Source organism: Meleagris gallopavo, chromosome 6 (genome assembly GCF_000146605.3).
Source record: "Meleagris gallopavo isolate NT-WF06-2002-E0010 breed Aviagen turkey brand Nicholas breeding stock chromosome 6, Turkey_5.1, whole genome shotgun sequence".
In the NCBI taxonomy this organism is placed as follows: domain Eukaryota; kingdom Metazoa; phylum Chordata; class Aves; order Galliformes; family Phasianidae; genus Meleagris; species Meleagris gallopavo.
Window position 1 is genome coordinate 6,975,949 of NC_015016.2, and position 15,745 is coordinate 6,991,693.

Here is a 15,745-nt window from a genome sequence, read left to right on the forward strand (position 1 = left end):
CGCCGAGGGCCCCATTGGAAGTGCCGGGGAGCTCCTCGGTGTCAGGACACGCGCAGCTGCAGGAGGGCGCGGCGCTGAGGGCGACAGTCCCCTGTGGTGGGGCGCCGGTGGGAGCGGACGGGGCCGTGGAGCCGTCCTCCTGCACCTGGGCAGCGCTGGGGTCTTCGAGGCCCAGCAGCCTCTGGGCCTCCTGGCTGCACCGGCTCTCGATGGTTCCGATGAGAGCGTCGATAAGCGGTGCAGCGCTGGCCCCCAGGGCATGCTCTGTGCACTGCACCAGGATGTCCCTGTCTGGCCCCACCTGGCACAGGAATGCCAGGATCATGCTCTTTCACCAGTTGATCTTCCACCACGGGAGCTCCCCGTTGCGGCGTAATTCCTGCTTCAGCCAGGGCAGCACCGGGTCAAGGATGTTTCTTCTCTCCCGGAAAAGTGCTGCCCAGACTTCTGGCAGGAGGCCACCCACTCTCTCTGGCTCTGCGGCCATGGGCCCAGGGGACGGTGGTGCAGAGGGTGGAGGAGATGCCGCAGTGCCGCTGGGGCCGGTGGTGATGCCGAAGCCAACGGGCACCGGCACTGCGGGCGGGGAGACGATGCACTCCACGTACTCGTTGTCTCCCCGCACAGAGACCTGGATGGTCTGCGTGGCCGTCCTGCACAGTGGGCAGCTGTCTCTCAGTCTCGCCCACCGATGGATGCAGCCGAGGCAGAACATGTGGTTGCACGGGATGACGCGTGCAACGTCCTGTCGCTCATCGCGACAGATGGAACATGTCCATGCCTCTTCTGCGGCCATGGTCTTCTCGCTGCAGCAGGCTGGGAGAACTGAGGATGTCAAGCTGTCCTCCTTCACCGGAGCTGCAGCGGTGGTGTTGCACTCTGCAGGAGGAAGAGATATCACAGTCACTTGCTGTCCCAGCGTGTGAATGTCCTCAGCATTCCCTCAGCAGGAAGCCCTTCCAAGCCCTGGATCGGGTTGTCATGGCTGCCCTGGGGGAAACGGGTGCCCTTTCACCACTCACCTCCACCGCTGCGGGTGCGCTCTGTAGGGCCCCGGCTGCCTGCACTCAGCAGGGCCAGGGAAACAGATGCAATACTGCGGGGTCAGGCGCTGAGATGCTACAAGCAGCCCCAGGCACGACCCAGCACAGCACAGCCAAAACCTTGCTCAACCTCCAAGCCTCGCAGAGCTGCTCAGCAGGGTCCAGGAACGAGCCAGACTGAGCCACCACCCCAGTATGAACAGTGAGGGCTCAGCAGTCACAGTCCGTCACCTTGTTATGTTACACAGCCCGTTGCTCAGGGACGTCACTATGGGCTGCCGCCCCCACAGCACCCACCTACGTTTCAGATATTACTTCCTCTTCCTGTTTTTCCTAATTTGCTGTACCTTCCCCTTCATTCCTGTCCACATTTTAAGCTCTACATTAGTGTACAGGCCTTTCTTTTTCTCTGATTAAACCAACTCTAGTTGTTTGTGTATTCCCTCTGTTTCTTCAATTGTAAACTGTAGTTTTTTCACTAATGTGTAATGTCTAAATTGGGTTTGGCGTTCTGGTATGAGTAAGATTCGTGAATTCCTTTGGCATGGCTGAAGGTGAAAGAACACTCACGGCCCATACATAAACATCAACTTTAATGGGAAATTTATGTAGAATGGCTATCTGTAAGCGTTGGCCCTCTCACAAATGTATCTAGCTAGGTTGTGCAGTTTTATGGGAGGTCAAAGTAATCCTTGAGTTACTTAACAAATTTTGGGAAAACTTGTCTTGCAACTTGAGGAGGAAAGAGTGCAAAAGGGATACGGGGCATGGAGAGAGATCACCACTCTTGGATCCAGCGTCACACCTGCCAGTGAGGTGTCAGGTGTGGAGAGAAGGGGCCTCCCCTAGACTTGTACATGTCCTTAATTATAGGCCCCAATGCCTGGGCTTCCGGAGCCTTCTCTTGTCCTAGTTCCAGGACTGGATGAGACACCTATCAAATGAAGAGAAGTGTCAGGGCTCCCAGTAGAGTCACTTGGACTCATCCCTCACACTGAGGTGACCAGTTTTCACCGGCAGGCACTGAGGGAACAAAGTCTTTCTCATCATAAAAGAAGATCAAGCCTGAGGCCATGCGAGGAGCTGGGCCCACATCCCTGGGCCCAACGAGATTCATTCCAGAGTCCTCAAGGAATTGGAAGATGGAATCGACAAGCCTCTATCAGACTTGTCAAGTAACAGCAGTCAAGATGTCCCTGCTGATAAGAAAAGAGAGCTCTGCACCCTTTTTTAAAACGTTTATTAAGAAGGACAGTGACCGCTACCCCCTGCTCCTCACCCCTGGCAGTGTGGTTAGCAGGTAGTGTTGCAGAGTTTATCATGCGTGTGTTGTGATCCCATGGTTTTTGTTCTCGGTAAATACTTTACATGTTGGCTGACTGACAAAGAATATTTCACACCATCATATGAGGTTTTGTATTTACAAACAGAGTACTCCCCTCTCCAAAAGCTTAGATTTCACCCAGAGCACTTTATTGCTTTGTGGGATACATTTCAAGCTAAAATTTACACACAGTTTAAAAATTTAAAAAGAAGTTGTTTTCTACGTTCTGTAGTTCCATTGTCTTAGATTGAAAAGGAAAATTATGTTGTTTAAGAAATACAGTAACCTTGCCACCTGAGAACAGATCTGAAGTCCATCTTCTGTAGTATCCTGCCTCTTCTTCATGAGAAGTGCCTCGGAGAAAGACCAGAGAGTTTGGCAACAGAGAGACTGATTTATTTACCCAGCAAAATCAGAATGAAAATGCAATGATAACACTCCGTATAGACACAGTGCAATTACTCGCTGACAGACATCCCAACAGCAAAGCAATGCAAGGTCTCACCCTCTACCAACAACCCAGCAACCCCTGAGCAGCAGCTGTTCCCAGCCTAGCTCCTCACAGCTTTATGGCCTTCTGCATGTTATTACCGAGTATGGAATAATTGTGGGCCTAATTCAGGCCAACCATCCTGGCTCCACTCCACTCACCTCAGCCACACTAAAAAGGCAGCAGCTCTCCCACACTGAGTGGCCTGGCCTGGTTCTGAGTGTGCTTCCATCAGTTAGTGACAGCCAAGATATTGGTGTGTTATTAATTTTGTTTTGTCTGAAACCAGGACATCTGTGTAGGGGAGTCGAAGAGGTTAGCTCTAAGGGAAGTGTAGGGAAGCTGATAGTGTGGCTGGTAGGATACAGACATCAAAGCTTTCTACTGATTTCAGGTGGGCCCTTTTGTAGACTTAGTACTCCAAACCAGAACTTTTGGGGTCTATCTCAGGTCCTATCCTCTCAGATGTATGACTAATTCCACCCAGACAACAGATTGGTCACTTATTCAGCTTACTATTCATAACTAAATCATTCACATCTTGCTGTTTATGTGCAGTCAGCTGTACTGATCCGGTTGTGGGCCATCTTCTAATTGTTTCAAAGCTATTTTGAATCCATATTTTTCTGGAAAAGTGAACTGGCAGACAAATCACAGTTTTGAAAACCCCAGAACAAATCCAAGCATTTCATGAGCATCTTTCATATGAAGAAATTAATATAAGGAATTAATTCAGAAGGAGTCTATTTGTGTTCAGAGTGTTTGAAATCATTCTCTGAAATGGAGCTTGAAGGATATTTCATATCTTTGTTTTCTTCTTTTTTTTCAGTAACTCAGCCACCTTCAGACCTGAAGATACTGGAAATAGTTGTATAAACAGACTTAACAGCTGCTGCTTGGAACTGCTCATTTTCACTCCAATCCTTGAAAAGCAGAAATTTGCTAAACCTGGTTCTGTGTAGGTGAAGCTAATGATCACCCCTTTTACCAGGAGGCCATGATTGTATGGTGGAAAGTATGGCTACACAAGAGCATCTCACCTTTTGCTCTGTTCTCACAACACAGTAAATGTTGGGAAATTTGGGATATTTTTCTGCTTGGTGGCTGAGCTCATCCTCAGATGCAAGCGCACTGCAGACAGTGAGATGGAAAGAAAGCATTGAGTATGGGTGTAACCAGTGAGACAGCTTTGTGTTAGCCCACCAAGGGCTGTGCGGGAAGGAAGCAAGACAGAGAATGATTTCTTCGAGCATTTTAAATTTCTGGTGGGGATGAATGTACCATTCCCAGAGTAAGAGTTTCCAGTGCAAGGAAGATGCTAGCTGGCAGAACTGAGTTCATTGCAAAAGCCCTAAGATAGCCACAGCCTGAAATATGAAGACAAGTTTCCATGAGGCCAGACACTAGTGCAGGGACTGAGAGAGCTCTGGATTATCCATCCTTCAAGATATTCAAAACTTAGGTGGACTAGACCATAAACAACTCCATTCAATTGAAGCAGGCTTCATTTGGGCAGGAGGTTGGACCAGATGAAATTGCAGAGGTCCTCCCTATGTCTGAACTTTTCCATGGACAACTTATCTCGATCCTAATACCCAAATGAAGGCTGCTTTGCATGACAAACTGCCAAGAGAAATGAAAAGGGTCTGTATGGTATATGGATCTCTATGGTATAATCTAAACTGCTTGAATCCCTTTGAAGTGCAAGTTCCTCATACTTCCAAGAGAAGGAGATTGCCAAGGGAGAGTAGCTGCCAGAAAAAATATATATCCCCTAACTCATAAATCTCAGAGCAGATACTCAGGAAGAAAGTAAGGCATACTCTTAATGTTGCTTGGAACTTTGTTTTGCTAGGTGTTCAGCACTTGATTCTGCTCTCAGAAACACTCTAGCATGAGCTTTATTTAGACGGCGAGATTACCAATGCACTTGAAATTACATACTTCACTAGACTAGAAAACTGCACAGCATAAACCTGCATAAGCCTATCATGGTGGCAAGGAATTCTTAAGTGCTGAGATGCACTGCAAAAGTCTTTGCAGAGGTTTGTTGTGAAGAATCAGAGCGCTCTGATTTTTATTTTTATTTTTTGCCTGTACCTTCACAAAAAAAAGCAGAGATTGACTTTGAAAACACTTGAAAGCTCCCATATCAAATTTACCTCCCTTTGAAGTGTTGCATGAATGAGTCCATGTAGGCATGCAGCAGATTTTGTGCAGGTGTGTAAGAGGAAATGTAAAGTGAACTTTTTTGGATATAAAATATGTTTATTTGTTTCTTCTGTTCAATTATATCATGCAAAGCAATGACAAAAGCAAAAGTTGAGTCTACATTTTCATTTGCATTTGCAAAAGTAGAGGAACAAGGGGCAGAAATGTTTCAAAGCAGAACTATGTGGATCAGGGAATTTCTGTACAGAGGGAAATGTCAATGTCTTAATATTTATTTACTCCTCAAAATGAAACAAGCCTGTGCTTTAAAGTTGTGGTTCTGCTGAGAACTGATTAAAAGTTCTGGAGTTTTTTTCATGGCTTCTCTGAAAAATAAACATGCAGTTTGGAAAGGCTAGTATCATTAAATATTGATTCACAAGGAAGTACTTCTTTCTGGAAGTTATCATTGGAAAATATAAATTATTCTTGTATTTCCTAAGAAGAGCTCTTCTTCTTTAACTGATTCCTTTGCCAGACTCCCCTTTCCTCCTTTGCTTTGCTGTGACATTGAGGAAATGGAGTTAATTGAGAATTAGTGGCCAGCTCCACTTGTTACAGATCACAAGCAGTAAATCACTGTGGCAAAACCACTATCTGGAGGTGCTGGGGGATAGGACTTCTTTCTGGCTTCCCTCCAGCCACTGTCTCTGTGTGCAAAGGAAACTTCCAGCCCAACAGTCACAGTCATAGCTTCATAGGTGATAGGCATTTTAAATCTGAGCTCTTATTCCCATTTTATTTTGCTGCCAGTGAGTCAGTGGGAATCTTTCAGTGGGTGTAAACTACAGATCCTGGGAGAAAAATGATCTGTGAATTCATCTTTGAATTTTTGGATCAGGCTAGAGATTTTTTCTTGACTAACTGGTGAAGAAACATCTGATAATTAGAGCAGTTTCACAGCATGGTCTGCAACAGGTGAAGGTTCAGATGTGTCTGTCTGTTAACCCAACTTAAACTCCAGCTCTCAGTTTGACCATATCACTGCTAACCAGGCATTTTCCTGGACCAGAATTTTCTTTGAGTGATGTATTATTTCTTACATTTTCAATTATAAAATAGGACATCTCTTTGCACCTCTTAGAATACTATTTTGTGATCTTACAAATAAAAAAAAAAAAGTTCTTATGATTATGCTTGTGGACAGAATAGTTGATATTTATGCAGTCCTTGGAAGATTGCACTCCTCTCCATGCTAGAGTTATTTCTTGCTATCACAGAGAGCTCTACATTGGTCATGATAATTCATACTGAACTCATGCTTTCTCTAGGAATCGTAACTATTGTTGGACAACTGAATTATTATTGGAATGATGATGACAAATTTGAGAGAGTAACTCATTCACAGTTTATTAAAAATTAACTTGATGCCTTTTGTAGTGTTGGCTGCAGTGCTGTTTTCTCTCATGTCCTACTTCTTTTAAAATTTTGTCACTGTGTTCTTCTATAGCAAGATCAAAAAGTAGTTCTGCATAAAGGTTGATATTCAGGGCAGTACTATGCAAGGCCTGTTTTCTTGTTCAAGACTGTATGGGAACTGTTGAGTCACGGCCTGAATCACTGATTAAGCACCTAGTGAAAGGATCTGGTCAGCCTGGGAGCACAGGTGAAGGCCATTCAGTTGTGTGGCTGGAAGATGGTGGAGCCTGGCTGCACCTCTCTTAGACCTCATTTAAGGGCTGACTTCTACTGGGGAAGGATCTCTCTCTGGAGATCTGTCCTCGGTGGAGCTTTCCCTGTGAACCTGGAATCTTCTGATATAGGTGAGCAATCTTCTTCCTTTCCTATATAGCATCTTTCTGTTATGCCAGGCTTTCCATCATCATACCTTTGTTGTAACGCCTTTTCCATTGCGTTGTTCTGTCCAATTGCTACAAGAACTTTGCTGACCTATTCAAACTATTTGTATCTGTAATACTCCTGGATGTCTCAAGCTCAGTCACTCAGCTTGGAAGAACTTTGTGATTGTTTTTGTTTTTTTTCTTTGCCATTTTGATGATGTGACTTTTTTGGGTTTTGTTTTGTTTTTTTTGCTTTTTTTAACTACTTGATGTGGTTATGGATATTGGAGTTTATAATCTTGGTGTTGTTAAAAAGAATTTCACGTTACATGTCCTTCACTCATACATTAAGCCATTGTTTTCCCAGGAAGTGGTGGAGTCACCATGTCAGGAGAACTTCAAGAACCGGAGAAGATGTGGCACTAAGGGACATGATTAGTGGGTGTGGTGGGCTTGGTTGATGGTTGGACTAGATGATCTTAGTGGTCTTTTCTAGCCTTTATGATTCTGTGACTTCCAGGAAATTCCCCAAGTGTGTTCAAGGCAGTTAACAAAATATATTTCTATTATTTATAATTAGTGTTGCCTAAGTGGAATAATTGAAGCCTGATTTTCTTTATAATCCTTTCTCCTAGTCACAAAGAACAAGTTTAGATTTATCAGATTTACTAAGCCAACAGCATTGCTCTACTGTTTTGCAGTTTGATTGGGTTGTGGCAGAAGTCTCACATCAGTGTGATTGATCTCTTCTTCCAGTTTTCCTTGCTCTGAAAATATTCTTTTTGGATTCTTCCTCTGATTCTTACTTGTTGTTATTTATCTAGATTTTGCTCTCCTGATTCATAACCTGGCATACAACTGTGTCTGTGTGTAATTTGTGAACCATTACCCAGTTCCAGTTAGTCATAAAAGGTGACAAATAGCAAGAATAAGGAAGCTAAAAAAGATTTTGTGGAAATGGGCACCAAGCGGTCCTTAATTATCCCATGTAAGATAAACTCTGCAGTCTGAGCTTCCATTCTATTAGGTATTAGAGATCCCAAACTGAAGATATGTGGGAAAGGGAGGAAACAGAACAGACCTTTTCAATACTCCAACCCTGTGTAAATCTGTGTCAGATCTTGTAAAGTCAACTGCGTGCAAGGCAATATGGGAAACGAGACTGCAGTGCTCACAGAAGTACTGCAGTTAGTGCATTCCTAGGGCAGGATCACCACCTCTTCTTGTTTGTCTGTGTTCAATTGTGCCCACTGATGAGGAGAGCTCGCAGTACAAACAGATTAGGGAATTAGAACCACAAGTGACAGTAGGAATAAAGAGGCAAAATTTAACATTTCTGTAAATAAGTCTAGAAACTTATATTCTTTACCTTTTGTTGTTGCGTTCTTAAAGGTACTGATTTAATGACTGTGTGCCATTTTGTTCTATCTCCTGTGCAATACCACATGCTCCACTCAGTTATATTCAGCCAATGGGAAGGCTGTCATCCAATATGCTTATGATATTGTGTTGTTTATCATATTTCAAACATCTGTAACTACAAAACCAAAGAACAGAATATTTTCATTTCCCCATTTATCATTTCTGCTCTCACAGGATCTGTCACTGCAGGATTGATTTTATTTTTTTTTTTTCAAAGTGAGGCAAGGGAAAAATTCTTCCAACTTGCTAAACTTTTCTATATCTTTCCTCATTAGTTGCAGTCAGATACATGAGTTACTTAGATGTCTATAGTTTGTGAAAACTTGTCATAAAGTGTCCCTTTGAAGCACTTCAACTCTTAGTGATGCTTTCCCATTTTAGGGATAATATGATGACAACAGAAGAGGGAGTTGCCAAGAATGCTTTCTGAGCGGGTAATAAATCGATGTACTAAACATCAGATGAGGTAATACTGAAGGCAAAAGGCTCAATGGACATTTGCCATAAGTAGGTATGTTCTTATAGTTGTGGATATTTTGTTTGTACAGCTATCATGTTTCACTGCCAGTATGTTAAAATCTGAATCCTTCTGAGACGATAAAAACAACAGTAATGCTCATTGCATCTAAATGATTTGCAGGTAGTTCAATCTGTTTTGCTCTGTTCTTGGAAAATCAGTTCCCTGTCTCTTTATCTTAGTTCTGATTAGCACCAAGACAGTTGTTTGGAAAAGACCTCGTATACCAGGATATTGTATTGCTGTGTAGGATCAGCACTTGTCAGAAATGCACTGCCCTTCCAGTCCTTAAGCTTTAAATATGTACAAACATGCCTAACAAAGGAGAGTATGTATTTCTTCATTTTTGAGCGGAAAGGAATCAGGGAAACAAAATATGGTTACTTGCTTGTAACTTTAGGGTTAAAACAGAAAGCGAGGAATTCACTTTCTTGGAGTACTTCATTTTTTTTTATTTTTTATTTTTTTATGGGAAGAAAAATATTCCACTGGATTAGCATGTAGTGACTTGTAACAATTCCTATGATAATGGTACACAAGAAAATACAAAACAAGCACTCGCCATCTTTTGGTCACTTGAAGAAACAGGTTACAGATGAGTTGGCTGGGATGATCTTGACTTAAATCTTTCTCACTATGCAAAATCAACCTTTTTTTTTTTTGTTAGCTTGAACAATGCATTTTAACTGCTTGTAAGAGCTTTAAAGCAAATGAAGATGAAAAAGGACATTTTCAGAAATGCTTTCTTACCCCCCTGAGAACAGCAAGCCTCCCTAGGTCTTATGTAGAAATCAGAACCGTACGCAACAGCTTACAAATGAACTGGTTGCCCTTAGTTCTGGAAGGTGTTGCTCCCGTGCCTTCATACTGAAAACCTGAGCAATCCAGGTCCTTCTGGTAAAAGGGAAGGGAAACCTTTTTCTCTAGCCTCGTTAACTGTTTTGATTGATTGTTTTTTAGTGGGGTATCTGTGTATGTTGCTCTGAAAGAATGCCTCCTATTTATTTTCCTGAAAACTACAATAGATACGATGGCCACAATAACACTGTTTGATAGAGCAACTACTCAGCTACACAACGCTTTTTTTTTTTTTTTTCTTTCAACATAGTCACCACCATTAGCTATGCACTTTAGCCAGCAATGGACAAGAGCCTGCATACCATGCTCATAAAAATCTGAACTAGTGGAGGTGACCATTGTTACCACTGCTGAAATGTACCATCCACAGTCTCACTGTCTAAAATCCGTGGTTTAATCTCTGTAGACATCCAGGAAGCATTGATGAGTGTCAGGAGGTACAATTTCTGCATGGAGGAATTCAACTCCACGCTTTTGTTTTATCACACTTTCATGTCATAGACTCTTAGAATGGCTTGGCTTGGAAGGGCCTCAAGCCAAGCTAGATACCATTTTGTTGAACAGCCCCTCTGCTATTATCTATTGCATGGCAACAAAATACTGCCATACTACCAATATTTGCCTCTGATGTTGTGGGCAAACATAATAAAACAGGAGGCACTATTTCCAGAGCATCTGTCATAATTATACTGTAATCATCACACTTGTGTTGAAATGTTTTGCTTCATTTGAGTGGGCTGTAAAAGCCTTCTATTTTTTTTCTGCTCTTTAAATTTAGATCTATTTTTGAGTGGAAAGCATGGCTTCAAAATGAAACCTTAAAAGCTTCATTTTTGAAAGCTGTTAAAATGAAATGCCTCATGTACAAAATTGAAGAGTTTATTTGTGAAACATGGAAACAAAACTTCAGTGTTTCTAAAATCTTTCCTATTTTTTTTTCCCCAGCAGAAACAACAAAAAATTGTTCAGGAAATTATACATATGAATCTGCAGGGATTTTCACTTTCATGCTGCTGTCTTGCACTCCCACTCCAACTCCTTTCTTTCTTTTTCCTTATTGAATGAAAGTCTGTTCCCTGTTTAAGTAAACAAGCAAATAGGAACAAAACCAGCATTGCTTGGAGGCTTGGGTGCAGGACTTAGGCAGACGTCAGTACTTCCCAATTCTTTTCCATTGCTCGTGGAACTTAATGAGTTAACAACTGAAAATATATGCATGAAATAAAAGTAGTCTTATTTTCAGGAATGTGCAGTGCTTGCCACTCTTACTGATGAAAGTGAAGCTTCACTGAACTGAAAGAATGGACACTTTACTGTAGGTGCTTGGCTCACTCAAAAAGCTCAAGTTATATTATATATTAGTTGTCAACTAAAGGTCTTTAAATACACTTTATATCCAATCTCTAAACAGTTATGAAACTATATTTTGGAATAAGGGAGCACTTGTTCAGAAACAAACATGATGTTTCCATGCATGTATAATAAATAAATTACTTTGCTGCATGCATTTCTCAGCTTCAGGGCTACCAAAGCAAATGTTCTGAGGTTTCAGTACCAAGGTGGTCATGTTAGGATGTTTCTTGGAAAGCTCTATTTAGCAGTTCTATTGCTTTTTCTGAATTTATATTAGCTAATTGATTTTTTTTTTTTCAAATCAAAATAGAATAGAGGTAGAGTTCCTTGGAGACTATGGAGGTACCCTGGTACATGTGCTGTATCTGCTCACTTCACTTTGAATTGCATCACATTTTATTATCTAACAGACTGTCAATGGGTGCTGTCACATGTAGTTTAACATACTCATATATTTACACTATGAGCTTGTAGTCTCAGTCTTGCCTTCACTGGAGCTATGAAAATATATTCAGCCCTTTACAGAGGGCATAGACATAACGTATATCTATGTATTTTGAGAGAGCTTTTGGAGGCAGCAGTACTGCAGAACTGCCTCTGGACCAGATCGCTTTGCACTTGGAAGATGCATGTGGCTTAAATGGAATCCAGGCTGGAAAACAGACCCCTATCTTATATGTAAAAAGTGAGTGAACCACTTTAAGGATCAGTCCATTCTGAAGAATATTGTTCTAGCTATGTTGATTTTTTTCAGGATGAGTTATTTGCCTTCAACGGAGAGATGCCTGTTCACCCTGAGAGTCTTGCTAGTAATTTGAGAGACATTAAACTTGCCTCTGTTACTTAAAAACCAGCTAAGCTCTTGTCTTCAGGAACATTAATTCCAGGAGTTAGTGGAGTTGCTGTGAAGTATAGCTAATGGAAATGAGAGACAAATCTGACCTGGAATCTCATATGAAAACTGGCAATAGAGATTGATTGAGATGTCATTTCAGAAATATTTCATAGTCAGTAGTATGACTTTAAAGCTCAATGTCAGGTGTCTTGGCATGGATACATGACATTTATTAATAGAGGTGCTGAAGGACTGGCATCCAGTAGATGACATAAGACAAATTACTTCTCCATTACCTATTGATTACTGTTCCGATTGGCAATGAATACATGCTTGCTTTTCATTCCAATGAGAAACAGAAAAATGCAATAGCTGACCACTTTAGGTAATTATCCATTTCTTGAAATGCTTCATCTATGTTCAGTTAGAATCTGTGGCTTTTCCAGCACCCACGAATCTATCTTCTCAGCAGAAGAGTCCAAAAAAAACATTTGTTTTGTACTACTGGTGTTTTCCTGGATCTTTCCTATTAGGTATGAGGTTTAACTCACATTTCTGGCCTGATTTCACACTTCTGTAATGCAGTTAATAAAAGGGTGATTTTTATTATGCCTGACCCGCACTGTAGGGTGAGAAATAGCATGAGAAAAGGCTGACAGAGCTGGAACTGCTTATCCTGATGGTGAAGAGACTGAGAAGCATTTCATTAATGTTTATACCTGAAGGGAGAGAATGTAAATGATGAAGCCAGATTATTCTCGGTGGTCCCCTGTGTCAGGACAAGAGACAATAGGCACAAATTGAAATAAGTGAAATACCATTTTAATGTTAGAAAATACTACTTTTTGTTACTGCAAGAGTGATCAAGTATTGGAACAGAACTATAATGTGCAACCCACTTTGTTGGGTAGTTGCATTAAATGAACTCCAGGGGTATCATCCAGCCCCAGTGAGCCTGTAGTCTGTGGGGATGTCTCTCTTTAGTTGGATTTGCTGCATTTGCACTGACTTCATCTTTATTCTTCAGAGCCCAAAGCAGAAAAGTAGCAGTTTCCAACTGCTTGATAAGCAGATAAAACAACCTAGTCCACGACTCCCCATTGCTGATGGCTTCATCAGTGTGATAATATCCAGTTTTTACCATGCATCTTCAGGTAGGATAAATTGCACACAGTCTTGTTCATGTTTAATAGCACTTTCTACAGATAGGCTCCTTGGATTAACATCTTTCCTTTGTTCAACTGTCAAAAATAATTCATGCAGCAGCACAAAACATATTTGAGGCAAATAATAGCACAATAATGAATATAAACCACGTAGCATTGCATGGCAGATGAAGCAAAGGGGGGAAAAAAGATGAAAGAATTAGTAGCTACAAGGATTGGGAATGGATTATTTTTAAAAGATAAACACAGACTGATAAATATCACTCTAAAAAGCAAAAGTGTGTGCAGCCTGGAAAAAAGGTCTAAACAAGCAGAACACAGCCTCTCACAGCAGTAGAGAAATAATTAGAAAATGTCTGGCAAGGGAAGCTAAATCATCTTTAAAGGCTGCCAACAAATAATACATAATGGATTTGATTATATGCTTTGCTTTTTGCATATCCAGATCTATAGGTTGCATCAGAGGAAGAACCAGCGAAGTCAAAAGGTAGAAATGAAGCCTTGAAGAGCTGAGCACAAATTCTCTTAAGCACAGATCGTTTACACCCTTCCCTGTCCTGCTTAGGATTATAGGATTTTGTATCACTGCTAATCACCTGAAAGCATGTCTCAGTAGGACTCATCTACATGTTGTATTTAAACTTGTTTATCTGGAACAGTACAGTGAGTTTGCTTGAATTCTTTTCTATTTTATTTTTCCTTATTTTTTCCTTTTTTATCATACTGTTGCAGGAAATGTATGTAGTGTCTAGTTTGTGAGAGAAAAAAGCAGAAGTTTCATAAAAATCCATGGAAGAGAATTTCACAAGATGAATGCTTCCTGTCTTTAGCAGTCACACTGGCCATTATTGGTGGTGGTTAGGGCAAGCATGAATTGAACAGATCTCATTGGGCTGGTTAAAATCAATTATTATTTTTCTTAATAGTTTTAGTAGTGCAAAAATAACATGCTCCTCTTAATCCTTTTTTTTTTCCCGGAGAAATTGAGATAGTTTTAATCCAAAATTGCCACTTACAGAAAGAAACAAAAACTTAATTAACCTACTCTCCATGCATGTTATGTTTATGTCCTATTAATCTCTTACTCTGCGATAATCTCTAGTCATCTCAGGTGTCAGGAAAGACTTATCTTCCCTTTTAAACCACAGATTTGCTGCTGGGAGGAAACCACAAAGAAAAATGGTTATTATGTGATAGGACGGATGGGGAGGATGTTCTGGTAGTGCTTCTAATGGCAACAGCTTTTTTATTCCTAATTATTATGTTTTGTCTGTGATGTGATTCCAAAAGAGTTTTGTCTCTTTTTTTTTCCAGTTGGAAAGTAGTACAGCTGTGCTGTATTACAGAACTGTCCTCCACAGACAAAGGTCTGCAATGGAAGTGAGTGAGATGACATATGAGATGAATGAAGTGCAAAGTTTCATGAAAGAGACTAAGGAGGACCACATCTATTGCCTGGTGTGATTATAAGGTTGGAGAAACTTAAAGGTTTAGCTCCTTTTTTCAAAGGAAAATGTTCTATGAAGAGTTTGCCTCCATTTGCCTCCTCCTGATATGCAGAGCTGTTCAGAACCAAGAAGCCTTGGTTATTTTAAATAACCTCTGAACTATGCTTTTCTCACATAAAAAAAAAAAATACATATGTACTTTGTCTACTTTATTGTTTTTTTCCTATGTCTAAGACAAAATGCAGTTTGGCTATTAAAAGGCATTTTGACATGATGGCATTGAATCGAGTGTACAAAGCACTTGATGACTAATTTTCTTTCATTTCAAAGTGTACTAAGTGATTTAGAAAATGCTGATAAGTACCTCTCTTACCTCTCTATAAGTATCTTTAAATATCTGACCTACATGATTCTATAAAAGCAGACAACACAGAATCACAGAATGAGCAGGACTGGAATGGACCTCAAGGATCATGAATCTCCAGCCCGCTGCCACATGCAGGGCCACCAACCTCCTCATTTAATGCTAGACCAGGCTGCACAGGGCCCCATCCAATCTGGCCTTGAACACCTCCAAGGATGGGGCATCCACAACCTCTCTGGTTGTAATTCAACACAGTTGTAATTCAAATGCTCTGCAGATGGTAAATGATCCAGGCTGATTGTCTGGCTCCTATCTCATGGACACCTCAAGAAGGAGAGAACTTTCTGTAGTCAACCAAATTTATGTGTGAGTAAGGAAGTGGAACTGCTTGAAGAGGGAGGATGACATTGACAGCTGGGAAGAGCCTCCTTACACAGTGGTAATCTGGAAAATGTTCCTGTAAGAGACAGGCTGACATCATTGCAGTCATTTAACAAGGACTGGAATGAAAGAGAGGCAAACTGAATTTTGCTGGCAGTAAAACAATGAAGATAGCTATGTTCCCCAGTCTGCTCTTTTCTTACCTTAGATGCAGCTTGAAAATCTAGTCTATGTATTTATTTCCATAATGTATGGATTTGCTGGGTTGTCAAAGGGTTTCTGACATTTGAAGGTGTTCTGATGCTCTAAAGGATCTCACCATGATGTCCTCAATCCTACTACACAAAAAAAAAAAAACACACCTTTTTCAGACTTTCTTAGAAGAAAGAAGTCTTGGGCTCCTTGACATTTTGGAGGATGGGGAAGTAGGAAAATTTGATTTTTAAAAAAATCCTCCTTGAATTCTTCAACACTGGAAAATTCTTTCTTTACTCAGTAGGTGCTTTGAGAGCAGCGATAGGAAATATCCATCATAAGACAGGATGTGGAGGA

At 41.1% G+C, this 15,745-nt stretch overlaps 1 long non-coding RNA gene across 1 annotated transcript; it reads left to right on the forward strand.

Moving 5' to 3' along the window:
- Window positions 1–6,304: 6,304 nt before the first annotated feature.
- LOC109368094 lies at window positions 6,305–14,890 on the forward strand. Its single transcript, XR_002115777.1, has 3 exons — window positions 6,305–6,831; window positions 8,653–8,782; window positions 14,315–14,890. It is a non-coding gene; the product is annotated as an uncharacterized LOC109368094 (long non-coding RNA).
- The last annotated feature ends 855 nt before the right edge of the window (window positions 14,891–15,745 follow it).